This window comes from Ascaphus truei, unplaced genomic scaffold (assembly GCF_040206685.1).
Source record: "Ascaphus truei isolate aAscTru1 unplaced genomic scaffold, aAscTru1.hap1 HAP1_SCAFFOLD_599, whole genome shotgun sequence".
NCBI lineage: Eukaryota > Metazoa > Chordata > Amphibia > Anura > Ascaphidae > Ascaphus > Ascaphus truei.
This window is the reverse complement of record NW_027456932.1, coordinates 28083-40867: the sequence shown is the minus strand read 5'-3', so window position 1 is coordinate 40867 and position 12785 is coordinate 28083. Positions and strand designations below refer to the sequence as shown.

At 42.7% G+C, this 12785-nt stretch overlaps 1 long non-coding RNA gene across 1 annotated transcript; it reads left to right on the top strand.

Annotated features, from left to right (window-relative positions):
* The first annotated feature begins 6988 nt into the window (after positions 1 to 6988).
* On the top strand, positions 6989 to 12235 carry LOC142485422 (uncharacterized). Its single transcript, XR_012798462.1, has 3 exons — positions 6989 to 7149; positions 8714 to 8824; positions 12137 to 12235. It is a non-coding gene; the product is annotated as an uncharacterized LOC142485422 (long non-coding RNA).
* The last annotated feature ends 550 nt before the right edge of the window (positions 12236 to 12785 follow it).

The following is a 12785-nucleotide window of genomic DNA, read 5'->3' as shown; positions in this document are numbered from 1 at the left end:
AACTCTCAGTACAGGTTACACATGGCATCAGTATTAGTGATTTAAAGAGGAGGAAAGCTTCAATGTGGAGAACAAAGCCAAGTAATGTTGAAGTTACTCCTTTTACCATTTACTTGGTCAGTCTGTACTGTCTACTCTCCACACAGCTGCTAAGGATCTTCCATTTTAAATACTTTCACCTCCTATTCTGCACTGCTTTGCTGCCCATTATTCAGAGATGCGTTCCAGTCATGTTTACCACTCTGAATCTCTCTGCAGTCATTGGTTCAGCACATCATGGGTAGAGCATGGCTACAGATACAGCAAGCTATTATTATTTTACCGGCTGATCACCCATAATATTGCATTAAAACATAGAATATCACTTAATTTCCAAAAGATTCAGTGATGCTGATAATGCAGAATCTCACAACATTTCCCATCATAATGCCATAATGCACAAGTGGGAGAAATAATCCTTGCTATATCTGTACATTGTGTGACGTATTACCTCAATGACCAATGAGAGCAAGTACATCTTCTGTATAGAGCGGCTGTGTTATGATGCAGTTATTGATCATCATTGACATAATCACAAGAATCTTATGCAAAGGGAAATTGTCCGCAGCGAAGTGAGATTTCAGCCCCCAAACGTCTGTAATATTAATGCAATGTCTTACTTTTGTTGCAGTGAACACTGAAGAGACGGATCTACTACAACACTGTACAGGATGAGCATATGCTACAAGCAGCAAAATGATCTTGCAGTTGACAGTATGTTGTTCTGGTAATGTGCACAATTATTATTTATGGGCTACACACCACAGTGCTGGACATATTCTGTTAACTTCAACTCTACTCCTAACATGGAGATGTCTTCCTGGTGTTACTGATTCAGTACATCATATGCACAGTGTGGTTATGATATGATGGATTGATTTAATGAACCCACCAACCAATGATGACATCTGCATCATCTTCTGTAAAGTGCAGCTACAGCATGATATTATCAGCATTTGGTGCGGTATAATCAGAGGTATCTATGTGCTTTTGTGCCTGTTTTAAGTCCTCCAGCTTACCGCCCCTACACCTCCCACTACACAGGCATACTTACTTATGCATACACTGACATCTGGCATACCTACACACACCCCAGGGCCACTTCCTTCCCCTGATGTCAGGGAGAGGATGGGCATGCAGAGTGCAGTAAGTCTCCACGTTACTCTGGCCAACAGTCTTGGCCTACCTCCAGCATCTGTCACCCACAACATCTGTTCCCTCCTTGTAAAGTGCTGAACTATCTCACCTGGGTCAGTGCTATAGCTGATCACAGTGCCCGATCAGGATGTCACTGTGACAGGCAGCAGTGCAGATTGACCGGTCAATCAATGCAGTGCCGCAACATATGCACTAAATGAGATTTCCGTGCCCCCAGTCAGGTTACTCCCTGGGCAGTGACCCTGCTCACACCCTCCCCTAGTTCCACCTCTGATCACAATTATCTCTCTTGGAGAGTGTAGCAAATTGGAGTTGGGGGAATCTCACCTCTGCCATGCATGGTCACAATCTGGGCACAGGACCCAAATAGTGGGCAATGTGGCACTTCTTACAGTAGAGAATAAGTAACTTTATTCTTTACTTGTGTATTAAGGACCTTATTTGCATTAAATTCAGTCCACATGGGACCAAGACTTTCTGGCTTACTGAACAAAGTGGAATTGTTTCGTAGAGGGTGGAGAATTGTATTTTATCTGAAATTACCCCCTCTGCACAAAATACAAACAATTATACCCATACAAGTACCTTGTGGAAGTTGTTGCCCTCTATCTTCCTGTGGTCTCTCCCTGTTTCTCACCGTGCCTCCTCCCATTTCCTTGCACCTCTGCGTCTCCGCATATATCCCTATACTCAGAGCCGGCTCCGGTCAGTGACATGGGATGCCCAAATATGAGCATACCCATATATGGGCATCCATGCCACTGACCGGAGCCCGCTCTGTTGCGGATATGGAGAGAGACTGGGAGATTTACATCCCCTTATAATTCATATGGTGCATAGTACCGGCACGTATTGTTTTACCGGTACTGTGTACCTTCTTACTTTCACACTGGTACAGTATGTGCTGCAGTGGGACTGAGAGGGATATATTGGTAACACATAGTCATTGGTGGGGGAATTCAATCCATTTTGAAAATAGTAATGCATTGTTTTTTACTTTTTTTTTGCAGTAATGAAGAATGAAAAAGTTCTGTTAAAATTGAATTGGACGTGAACTGGATTCAGCATTTCATCATCAACTCTGCACCAGTGTGAATTGACGTTCTTTAATGTTCTGACAAGGTACATGCAACATCTCTTCCTCTACCCCTACACCACCCTCTGCCTCTTGCCTCTCTCTCCACCTCCCTGCTAAGCGTATTAACCCATCTAATGTAATCCACATTCCTTGTCTCACTTTACTCTTCCCTTCTCACGTGCCCTCTGGAATGTCTGCTCTACGACTAACATGGTCTATTTGTACATGACCTCTTCTGCTCTCATCATCCACCACTTCTCATTCCCCTCACCCCTGTCCTACTCGATACCTCAGCTTAATTGAACTCTCTCCTCTGACATCTACCCTTATCTCTAACCTCTCCTCACTTTCTGCTTAAACTAACTATCTTGTTAACTCTTACAATGCTATCATCTCCTCCTCCCTCCTCCTCCATCATCTATATGCCCCTTCTAGGCTCTGACACACTCATCCCTCTAAGGCCGTGATTATCATGGGCACACGCTTGGTCGTCCACAGTGCGTGCGAGCGATGCAGGGCCTCCCCGTCGCCTCGGACCTCAGTGCGGGGATTGCTGGAGCGACAGGCATGCGCTAACTTTGCCTTCTGTTGTGTGCTTACTATAGACGCAGCCTAAACCATGCATTGGTTTAATTCACAAGCACGCTCTCATCACACTTCATCACATCACACTGCTGCTCTTAACACCTATGGAGGAAATCTCACAGTCTGATTTTCTACACTAAACCTTTGTCCTGTTCTGTAAAACTCTGCTCCTTTTTTTAAGGTCAAACACTACTTTTTCCTCACTCATCAACACTCCAATTTCATTCACACTGTCTTCTATGTATTTGAGTCCCACCACTGACTTTCTCCTCCCACTTAACATCCATCCTTTATTTCTCCTCAAGCCTTTGCTCACTTGAGGCAAGGTGGATGCCATCCACAAGTAGATTCGTTCTCTCCCTTCCCCCTCTCTCTTTTTCTATCTAGATCTCATTGCACTCTTGACTCCTTTTCTCCTGTCACAAAGCTGGAACCTGATCTTCTCTTCTCCCTCTACCACATGCCCTCTCAATCCTATATTCTCACTCTCACCCACATCTTCAATTCCTCCATATCCTTTGGCTCTTTCAACTCTTCCTTTTAAGCATGCAGTGGTCACCCCTATTCTCAAAAATAACCTTGACCTTGTGTGAATTTCTAACTATCGCCCTGTATCCGTCCTACCATTTGCCTCCTAATTGCTAGAACGTCTTGTGATCTCCCGTTTGATCAACATTCTTAAATCACATGCTCCTCTGGGCCCTTCACAATCTGCCTTTCCCAATGTAACCAATTATGTACATAAAGAAAATTCCCAAGGTCCATTTTACTTACTAATCCTGCTTGATCTCTCTTCTGCTTTTGATACTGTCAATCACTCTTCTCATTCATATTCTAAACTCTTTCTTCGTATCCGCAGCAAACTTATATCCTGGTTTTCATCATACTTCTCCATCACACATTCTCCATCTCTGTTGCTAACGTGTCTTTGTCTCCTGTTGTTTTGTCTGTTGGTATACCTCAGGACTCTGTTCTGGGACCTCTCTCACTACATACTATCACTAGTTGACCGTATCAACTATTTTGGCCCTTGATATCATCTCTATGCAGATGATACACACACCTATCCACCCTACCGTCACTCCTGCCATTTAGTTCCTAGTTTCGGGTCGCCTCCTGGCTATATCCTCCATGGATGACACTCTTCTGCCTTAAACCTAATGTCTAAAACTGAGCTCCTCATATTTCCCCCTAAATCTGGCCTAATATCACCTTTCTCCATCGCAGTAAACAGTACTACCATCATCCTGTCATGAAAGCACATTGCCTAGGAGTAACATTTGACTCTTCCCTTTCCATCTTCATTCACGACACTGGCTAAAGTTTGTCGATTCTTTCTCTGTAATATTTCCAAGATTTGCCCTTTTCTCTGTCAATCTACTGCTAAAACGCCAATGCATGCCCTTATCGTATGGGTTAACATACTGCTAACAGGGCTCCCTGCTTCACAACTTTCTCATTTGCAATCTATCCAAAACTCTGCTGCTTGAATAATTTCCCTTTCTCCCACAACAGTATCTGCTCATCTCCTCCTCCTCCTTAAATCCCTCTCCTTGCTTCCCATCAAGTTTCAGATCACCTACAAAGTTCTCCTCCTTACCTTTTTGTTAAGGTTCTCTATTAGTGGTGTACCGAGTACCCGGCGTTACCCGACACATTTCCAGCTACCCGGACATTACTCGAAACCGGCCACTGAGAAGTGGACTTGGCCGGGTAATACCCGGCGTCGGGTAATGTCAGGGCAGCTGGAAATAATCTTTTATACTTACCTTTCCTAAGACATCTAGGATCAGCAGCAGCAGTCCTCTGATGTTGGCAGCATCAGAGGTGTCTTCACCTGGCGGGGGGAGCTGCAGGAATCACTTCCACAGCACCGAAGCAGGTAAGCTGTGTCTGTGAGCCTGCAGCTCCCCCGCCGGCTGAAGACACCACAGATGCTGCCACCGTCACAGGACTGCTGCTGATCCTAGATGTCACCGCCACCCGGAAGGTAAGTGCCAAACCGTGTACCCGACCGGGTAGAACCTTTCATTTTGGCCGGGTACCCGTTACCCATTTTTTTATAGTTGAGGACCCAGTCCAACACTATTCTCTATTCATCTGCTCCTTCCTACATATCATCTTTGGTCTCGTTATGCCCTTCCTCGTCTCCTAAGCTCTACTAATAACTGTCTCCATTATACTTCTTACACCTCTACTGCGCACTCGCTCTCTTGCCTGAAACCCTTTCCCATCAATTTACCTGTGAAACTCACACACACTCAGTATATGCCAACATACCCTCTTCCACCCACATTTAAGATCAACCTTAAAATTCACAACTTAAATGAAGCATTTCAATAGCTTTTACTCGTTGCTACTGTCACTCATTCAGTCACTAACTATTGTTCCCAAGAAGTGCTTTATACTACAAGTACCCACCATTAAGGACAAGCATTGTCATCTACTGCACTTGTTCCCCCACCTGTTGTCTCTCTGTAAGTCTCCTTACATTTCTCTTAGATTGTAAACTACCCAGGACAGGGATTTACTTTCCTATTGTCTGTTTTTGTTTGTTGAACTTATTGTATAATAATTTCCTGTACTTTTTGGTCTCTCTTGTAAAGCGCTGAGTACACAATGGGTGGTATATAAATAGAGATATATGCAGAGTCTAGAGACAAGGCACACGTGTATAGGTAGCTACAGTTTATCCGGGACCGTATGCATCCTTGAAGTGCCTGTCCCAGTTATTTTCTATTGATTGCAATGTAGGAGTGTCTGTCCTGTCTTATTTTTTTTATTATTATTATCATTATTATTATTATATATACAAAGATATATACAAAGATTGTTTCCTGTCGTTAGCATGACATTGTGTGACACAGTGTGATGTCATTGATTCAGTAGATTGTGTGCAGACCGGGACTGCAGTACAGTTTCACTGACATGAATAACTTGTGTGGTAGAAGCTCTAGAAGGAGCACAGCTGTGGGAGGGAGGTGGATTTGCTTTGTATCACATGGTTTGGAGCAAGGTTCATTGTATGTATCGTCAATAATAATTATAATAATAATAATGCAATGCTTAACTTTTTTATTTCAAGAGGAAAGACTGCAGAACAGAAGTGAATATTGAAGCCATGTGTTCATTTTCTTGCAAAATAGAAAATTGAAGGACAGTTGAAGAGGAGGAAAATGACTACACAGAGACAGATAAGCAATGTGTATATTTCTCATTTAGTATTTGTCGTTTTATTGACTCCAAAAAATCCGGCTGCTAAGGGTTTCGCATTGGACATATTCACCTCTACTCCACCCCTTCCTGTGATCTGTACCATGCAGATTTTTGTTGATTCAATACATCATGAATAGAGTGTGGCTACAGTATGAAGTACTGACCCAAGGACCACATCTACTACCATTCATAACAAGAACATGTGCAGTAGCGCACTGCTGCAGTTCTATGTTATTGCTATGAAAGGTTGAGGTGGTGCAATCATATGAATCTTGAGTGGGAGGGATCCTGTTTGCATCATTTAATTTGATCTAGGCCAGTAGAGTATATAACTCTCAGTACAGGTTACATATGGCATCAGTATTAGTGATTTAAAGAACAGAAAAACAGGAGTGGAGAACAAAACCAAGTAATGTTGAAGTTACTACTTTTTACTATTTACTTGGTCAGTCTGTACTGTCTACTCCCCACACAGCTGCTAAGGGTTTCCATTTGAGATACATTCACCTTCTACTCTGCACTACTGTGCTACCCTCTATTCAGAGATGAGTTCAAGTCATGTTTACCACTCTAAATCGCTCTGCAGTCATTGATTCAGCACATCATGGGTAGAGCATGGCTATAGATACAGCAAGCTTTATTTTACCCTAATATTGCATTAAAAAATAGAATATCACTCAGTTTCCTACAGATTTACTGATGCTGATAATGCAGAATCTCACCCTCCCATCATAATACACCAGAGGAAGAAATAATCCTTGCTATATATGTACATTGTGTGACATATTGCCTCCATGACCATTGATGGCAAATACATATTCTGTATAGAGCAGCTGTGTTATGATGTAGTTGTTATTGATCATCATTGAGATATAATCACAAGAATCTTATGCAAAGGGAAACTGTCATTAGCATAGTGGGATTTCAGCCCCCAAACTTCTGTAATATTAATGCAATGTCTTACTTTTATTGCAGTGAACACCGAAGAGACGGATCTACTACAACACTGCACAGGACAAGAGTATACACTACAAGCAGCAAAATGATCATGCAGTTGACAATATGTTGTTCTGGTAATGTGCACAATTATTATGTATGGGCTCCACACCACAGTGCTGGACATATTTTGTTAACTTCAACACTACCCCTACCATGGAGATGTCTTCCTGTGATTGGTGTTACTGATTCAGTACATCATATGCACAGTGTGGCTATTATATGATGGATTGATTTAATGAACCCACCAAACACTGATGACATCTGTATCATCTTCTGTAAAGTGCATCTACAGCAGGATATTATCAGCATTTGGGGTGATATAATCAGAGGCATCTATGTGCTTTTGTGCTGGGTAAAGTCCTCCAGCTGAACCGCCCCCCGCCCCCCACCCCCCTACACCTCCTGCCACACAGGCAAACTTACTTACACACACAGCACACTTACTTATGCACACTGACACTTGGCATACCTACACACACACACCCCACAGCCACTGGCATGCATGCAGAGTCCTGGGCATGCAGGATGGGCATGCAGAGTACAGAATATCTCCACCTTGCTCTGGCCCGTACTCTTGGCCTACCCCCAGCATCTGTCACCCACAACCTCTGTTCCCTCCCTGTAAATTGCTGCACTAACACACCTTGGTCAGCGCTGCAACCGATCACAGCACCGGATCATGTCACTGTGATAGGAAGCAGTGCTAATTGACCGGTCAATCAATGCCACGTGGCAACATACGCACCAAAAGAGATTTCCATGCCCCCTGACAGGCTACTCCCTGGGCAGTGACCCTGCTCATCTTCCACCTCTGATCACAATATTCTCTCTTGGAGAGTGTAGCAAATTGGAGTTGGGGGAATTTCACCTCTGCAGTGCATGTAGAGTCCTGTATGCAGAGTACAGAAAGTCTCCACCTTAGTCTGGCCCGTACTCTTGGCCTACCCACAGCATCTGTCACCCACAAATAATACATACACTAATACTCCCCACAATACACACTTTAATACCTCCTCAATAATAATCTCCCCAATAATATTATAGTCTTAAACACAATATACACAATACCCCCTAACACAAGATACCCAATCTAACACTCTCCTCTGCACCTCAACATAATATACACACTATAATACCCTACACACAATATAATACTCCCACACACACACACAATATACACACTATCCTCCTACCACCATAAAACACAACCAATAATACACACACACTTTGTGGATGTTGGGACCAGCTCCTTGCATGCACCAGTGAAAGAGAGAGGCCTGCCATCCGTGCCTCCCTCCGTTTCCCATCTTCTCCCTGTCTCCCTCCCTTTCTTTGCATCTCCCTGCATCTTTGCGTATACCCAGTCAGTGACGGCTCCGGTCACGTGATGCCTTAATATGGGCTTATCCATATATATGTTGCAGAGATGGAGAGAGACCTGGAGATTTTACATTTCCTTATAATTCATATTGGTACTTAGTACGGGCACTTATTGTTTTATCAGTACTGGGTACCTGACCGTACTGGCCTACGAGTGAGAAGGCAATATTGGCATCACACAGTTACTGTTGAATATGTCATTCAATCCATTTTGAAAATAGTAATGCAATGTGGTTTTGTTTTGTTTGCTTTTTGCAGTAATGAAGAATGAAAAAGTTATATTAAAATTAAATTGGAGGGGAACTGGATTCAGCATTTCTTCATGAACTCTGCACTTGTGAGCATTGACCTTCTTGAGTGCCCTGACAGGTACACGCAACTTTAAGACTATAATCTTCATCAACTGCTGTGCAAGCTTTCGTGCTATACCTCCCCCTCCGGTTTTGATTTATACATTTGCTCTCTCAATTCATGTCCTCTAATATCTGGAGGCTCTCTCCTAGCATTTCTCTCTACCACAGCACGTCATCCCAATGTAACCTCTCTCTTGTTCTTTCTGTTTACTGTTTCCTCACTCCTCTGTAAAACTTTTCTAATTTCTCTAACTTCCACACTCCTGCTTTTATCCACATGTTCTATACACTTTCCTTCCCCTACCTTTGCATGTGTCTACACAAAGCACCATTTGTACAGACCTCTATTGCAGCTATTTCTGCACTGCTCAATGAAATGCACTCCTGCACATCCTATTCTCTTCCACCTTCCCTCATTCTCTACGCCCCCCTCTCAAAGCCCCCTCTCTCTATGTCTCCTCTCTCTACGCCTATCTGTCTCATTCTCTTGACGCCCTTCTCTCTCTACATATCCCTATCTCTGTCTCTCTCTACACCTATCTCTGTGTATCCTTCTATGCTCGCTGATGTTGGGGGATATCTCTTATAATCTTGGACCGGCTCATATACACATCAGGCCTCCCTACTAAGAGTGTTAACCTATCTAATGTAATCCACATTCCTTTCCTTACTTTTCTCTTCCCTTCTCCTGTGCCCTCTGGAATGTCCACTCTTACTAACAAGGCTCTAGTTGTACATAACCTCTTCTGCTCTCATCAGTCACAATCAGTCATTCCCCTCACCGCATCTTACCTGTCCCACTGATTTGCCTCTGCTTAATTAAACTCTCCTCTGACATCTACTCTAACCTCTCTTCTCTCTTCTCTCTCTTTCTTTCTGCTTAAACTAACAATCTTATTAACTCTTACAATGCTATCCTCCTATCTATATGCCCCCTATAGGCTCTGACACACTCATCCCTCTAACCCACACCTTTGGCTAAATTCCCAAACACACTCATCACACTTCCACTCGCTGTTCTTAATACCTACGGAGGAAATCTCACACTTTGTTTGATTTTTCTACAGTAAAAATGTCTCCTGTCCTGTATAAAGCTGCTCTCTAGGGCTAAATACACTACTTTTTTCCACACTCATCAACACTCAAATTTAATTTACGCTGTTTTTTTTCTCTGTATTTGACTCCCTCCACTGACCTTCTCCTCCCACTTGCCATCCTTCCTTCACTTCTCCTCAAGCATTTGACTACTTCAGAGGCAAGGTGGATGCCACCCAAAAGGAGATTCCTTCTGTCCCTTCCCCCTTCTCTCCTTCTACCCAAATCTCCTTCTGCACTTGACTCCTTTTCTTCTCTTACAGAGCTGGAAGCTAATCATCTTCTATTCTCCCTCTACCACATGCCCTCTAGATCGTATCCCCTCACACCTTACTGCATCTCTTAGTCCCCACTCTCACCCACATCTTCAATTTCTCCCTATTCTCTGGATTTTTGCCCTCTTACTTTAAGCCTGTAGCGGTCACCCTTTTGTCAGAAACAAACTACACCCTATGTGCCTTACTAACTACCGCTCTGTATCCCTCATGCTGTTTGCCTTCTAATTGCTAGTGTCAACATTCTTAAATCACATGCCCTCCTGGATCCTTTACAACCTGCCTTTCGTACAGCACGTTCTACAGACTGTGCTTAAAGCTAATTCCCAAGGTTTTTCCCTACTAATCCTACTTGATCTATCGGCTGCGTTTGATGCTCTCAATCACTCTCCTCCTTCATATTCTAAACTCTCTCTTGGTATCAGTAACAAAGTTCTATCCTGGTTTTCATCATAACTTTCCTGTCACACATTCTCCATCTCTGTTGCTAACATGTCTTCGTCTTCTATTGATCTGTCTGTGGGTATACATCAGGGCTCTGTTCTGAGATCTCTCTTTCTCTCTACATACTATCATTTGGTGACTTCATCAATGCTTTTGGCCTTAGATATAATCTCTATGCGGATGATACACACACAAATCTATCCACCCCTGTTCTCACTCCTGCAATCCAGTCCCTACTCTTGGGTTGTCTCCTGGCTATATGCTCATGGATGGCACTCCACTGCCTTAAACTTAATGTCTAACACTGGGCTCATATTATCCCCTTTCTCCATCACAGTAAACAGTACTACCATCTATCTTGTCATCAAACATGTTGCATAGGAGTAACATTTGGCTCTTCAATTCCATCTCCATTCACATGCACGGCTATGGGTAAAATGTGTTGCCTCTTTCTCTGTAATATTGCCAAGATCTTCCCTTTCCCCTCTCAACCTACTGCTAAAACTCCAATGTATACTGTTATCCTATAGGTTATTTTAACATACTACTAACAGGCCTCCATGCTTCACAACTTTCTCCTATGCAAAACTCTGCTGCTTGAATTATCTCACTTTCTCCCACAACAGTCTCTGCTCATCTCCTTAAATCCCTGTCCTGGCATCCCATCAAGTTTTTGTATCACCTACAAAGTTCTCCTCCTTACCTTTTTGTTAAGGCTCTCCATTAATCTGCTCCTTCTTGCATATCATCTTTGATCTCTCGTTATGCCCTTGCTTGTCTCTTGCACTATAACCATAACTGTCTCCTGTAAACTTCTTTCACCTCTACTGTTCTCTCACTTGCCTGAAACCATTTTCCATCACTGCACCGTACATGTGAAACTTCCTCACACTCAGTATATGCCAACATAACCTCTTCCACCCACATGTAAGACCAATCTTAAAATTCACGACTTAAATCAAGCATTTAAAAAACTTTGACTCGTGGCTACTGTCCCACACCCACAGTCACTGCTAACAACTATTGTTCCCAAGATGTGCTTTCTACTAATTGTACCCACCATTAAGGACAAGCATTGTCATCTACTGCACTTCTTCCCCCAACTGCTGCCTCTCTTTAAGTCTTCTAACATTTCTATTAGATTGTAAAGTTCCCAGGGCAAGGATTTACTTTCCTATAATCTGTTTTTATTTGTCGCACTTATTTTTTAATTATTTTTCCCCTCTCCCCTAATGATATACATATAGGTTTTCCTGTCATTTGCATGACAGAGTTATTATGGTTAACTATTGCATCATGTAGACTGCCTTTTCAGTGTGATGTAATTGATTCAGTACTTTGTGTGCAGACTGTGACTGCAGTACAGTGTCACGAACATTAATGACTTGTGTGGTAGAAGCTCTAGAAGGAACACAGCTATGGGAGGGAGGTGGATTTACTTTGGATCACATGGTTTGGCGCAAGGTTCATTATATGTATGATCATAACCATGCAATGCTTAACTTTTATTTCAGGAGGGAAGAACAGTGAATATTGAAGCCATGTGTTTCTTTTCTGTCAGAAGAGAAATTTTGAAAGACAGTTGAAGAGGAGGAAAATGACTACACAGAGACAGATAAGCAATGTGTATATTTCTCATTTAGTATTTGTCGTTTTGTTGACTCCACACAATCCAGCTGCTAAGGGTTTCGCATTGGACATATTCCCCTCTACTCTACCCTTCCTGTGATCTGTACCATGCAGGTTTTTGTTGATTCAATACATCATGAGTAGAGTGTGGCTGCTGTATGAAGTATTGACCCAAGGACCACATCTACTACCATTCATAACAAGAACATGTGCAGTAGCGCACTGCTGTAGTTCTATGTGTTTTATTAAAGGTTGAAGTGGTGCAATCATATGAATCTGGAGTGGGATGAATCCTGTTTGCATCATATGGTTTCATCTAGGCCAGTAGAGTATATCTCTCAGTACAGGTTACACATGGCATCAGTAGTAGTGATTTAAAGAACAGAAAAAACAAGAGAAACTTCAATGTTGATAACAAAGCCAAGTAATGTTGAAGATACTCCTTTAACTATTTATTTGATCAGTCTGTACTGTCTACTCCCCACACAGCTACTAAGTCTTCCATTTGAGATACATTCACCTCCTACTCTGCAC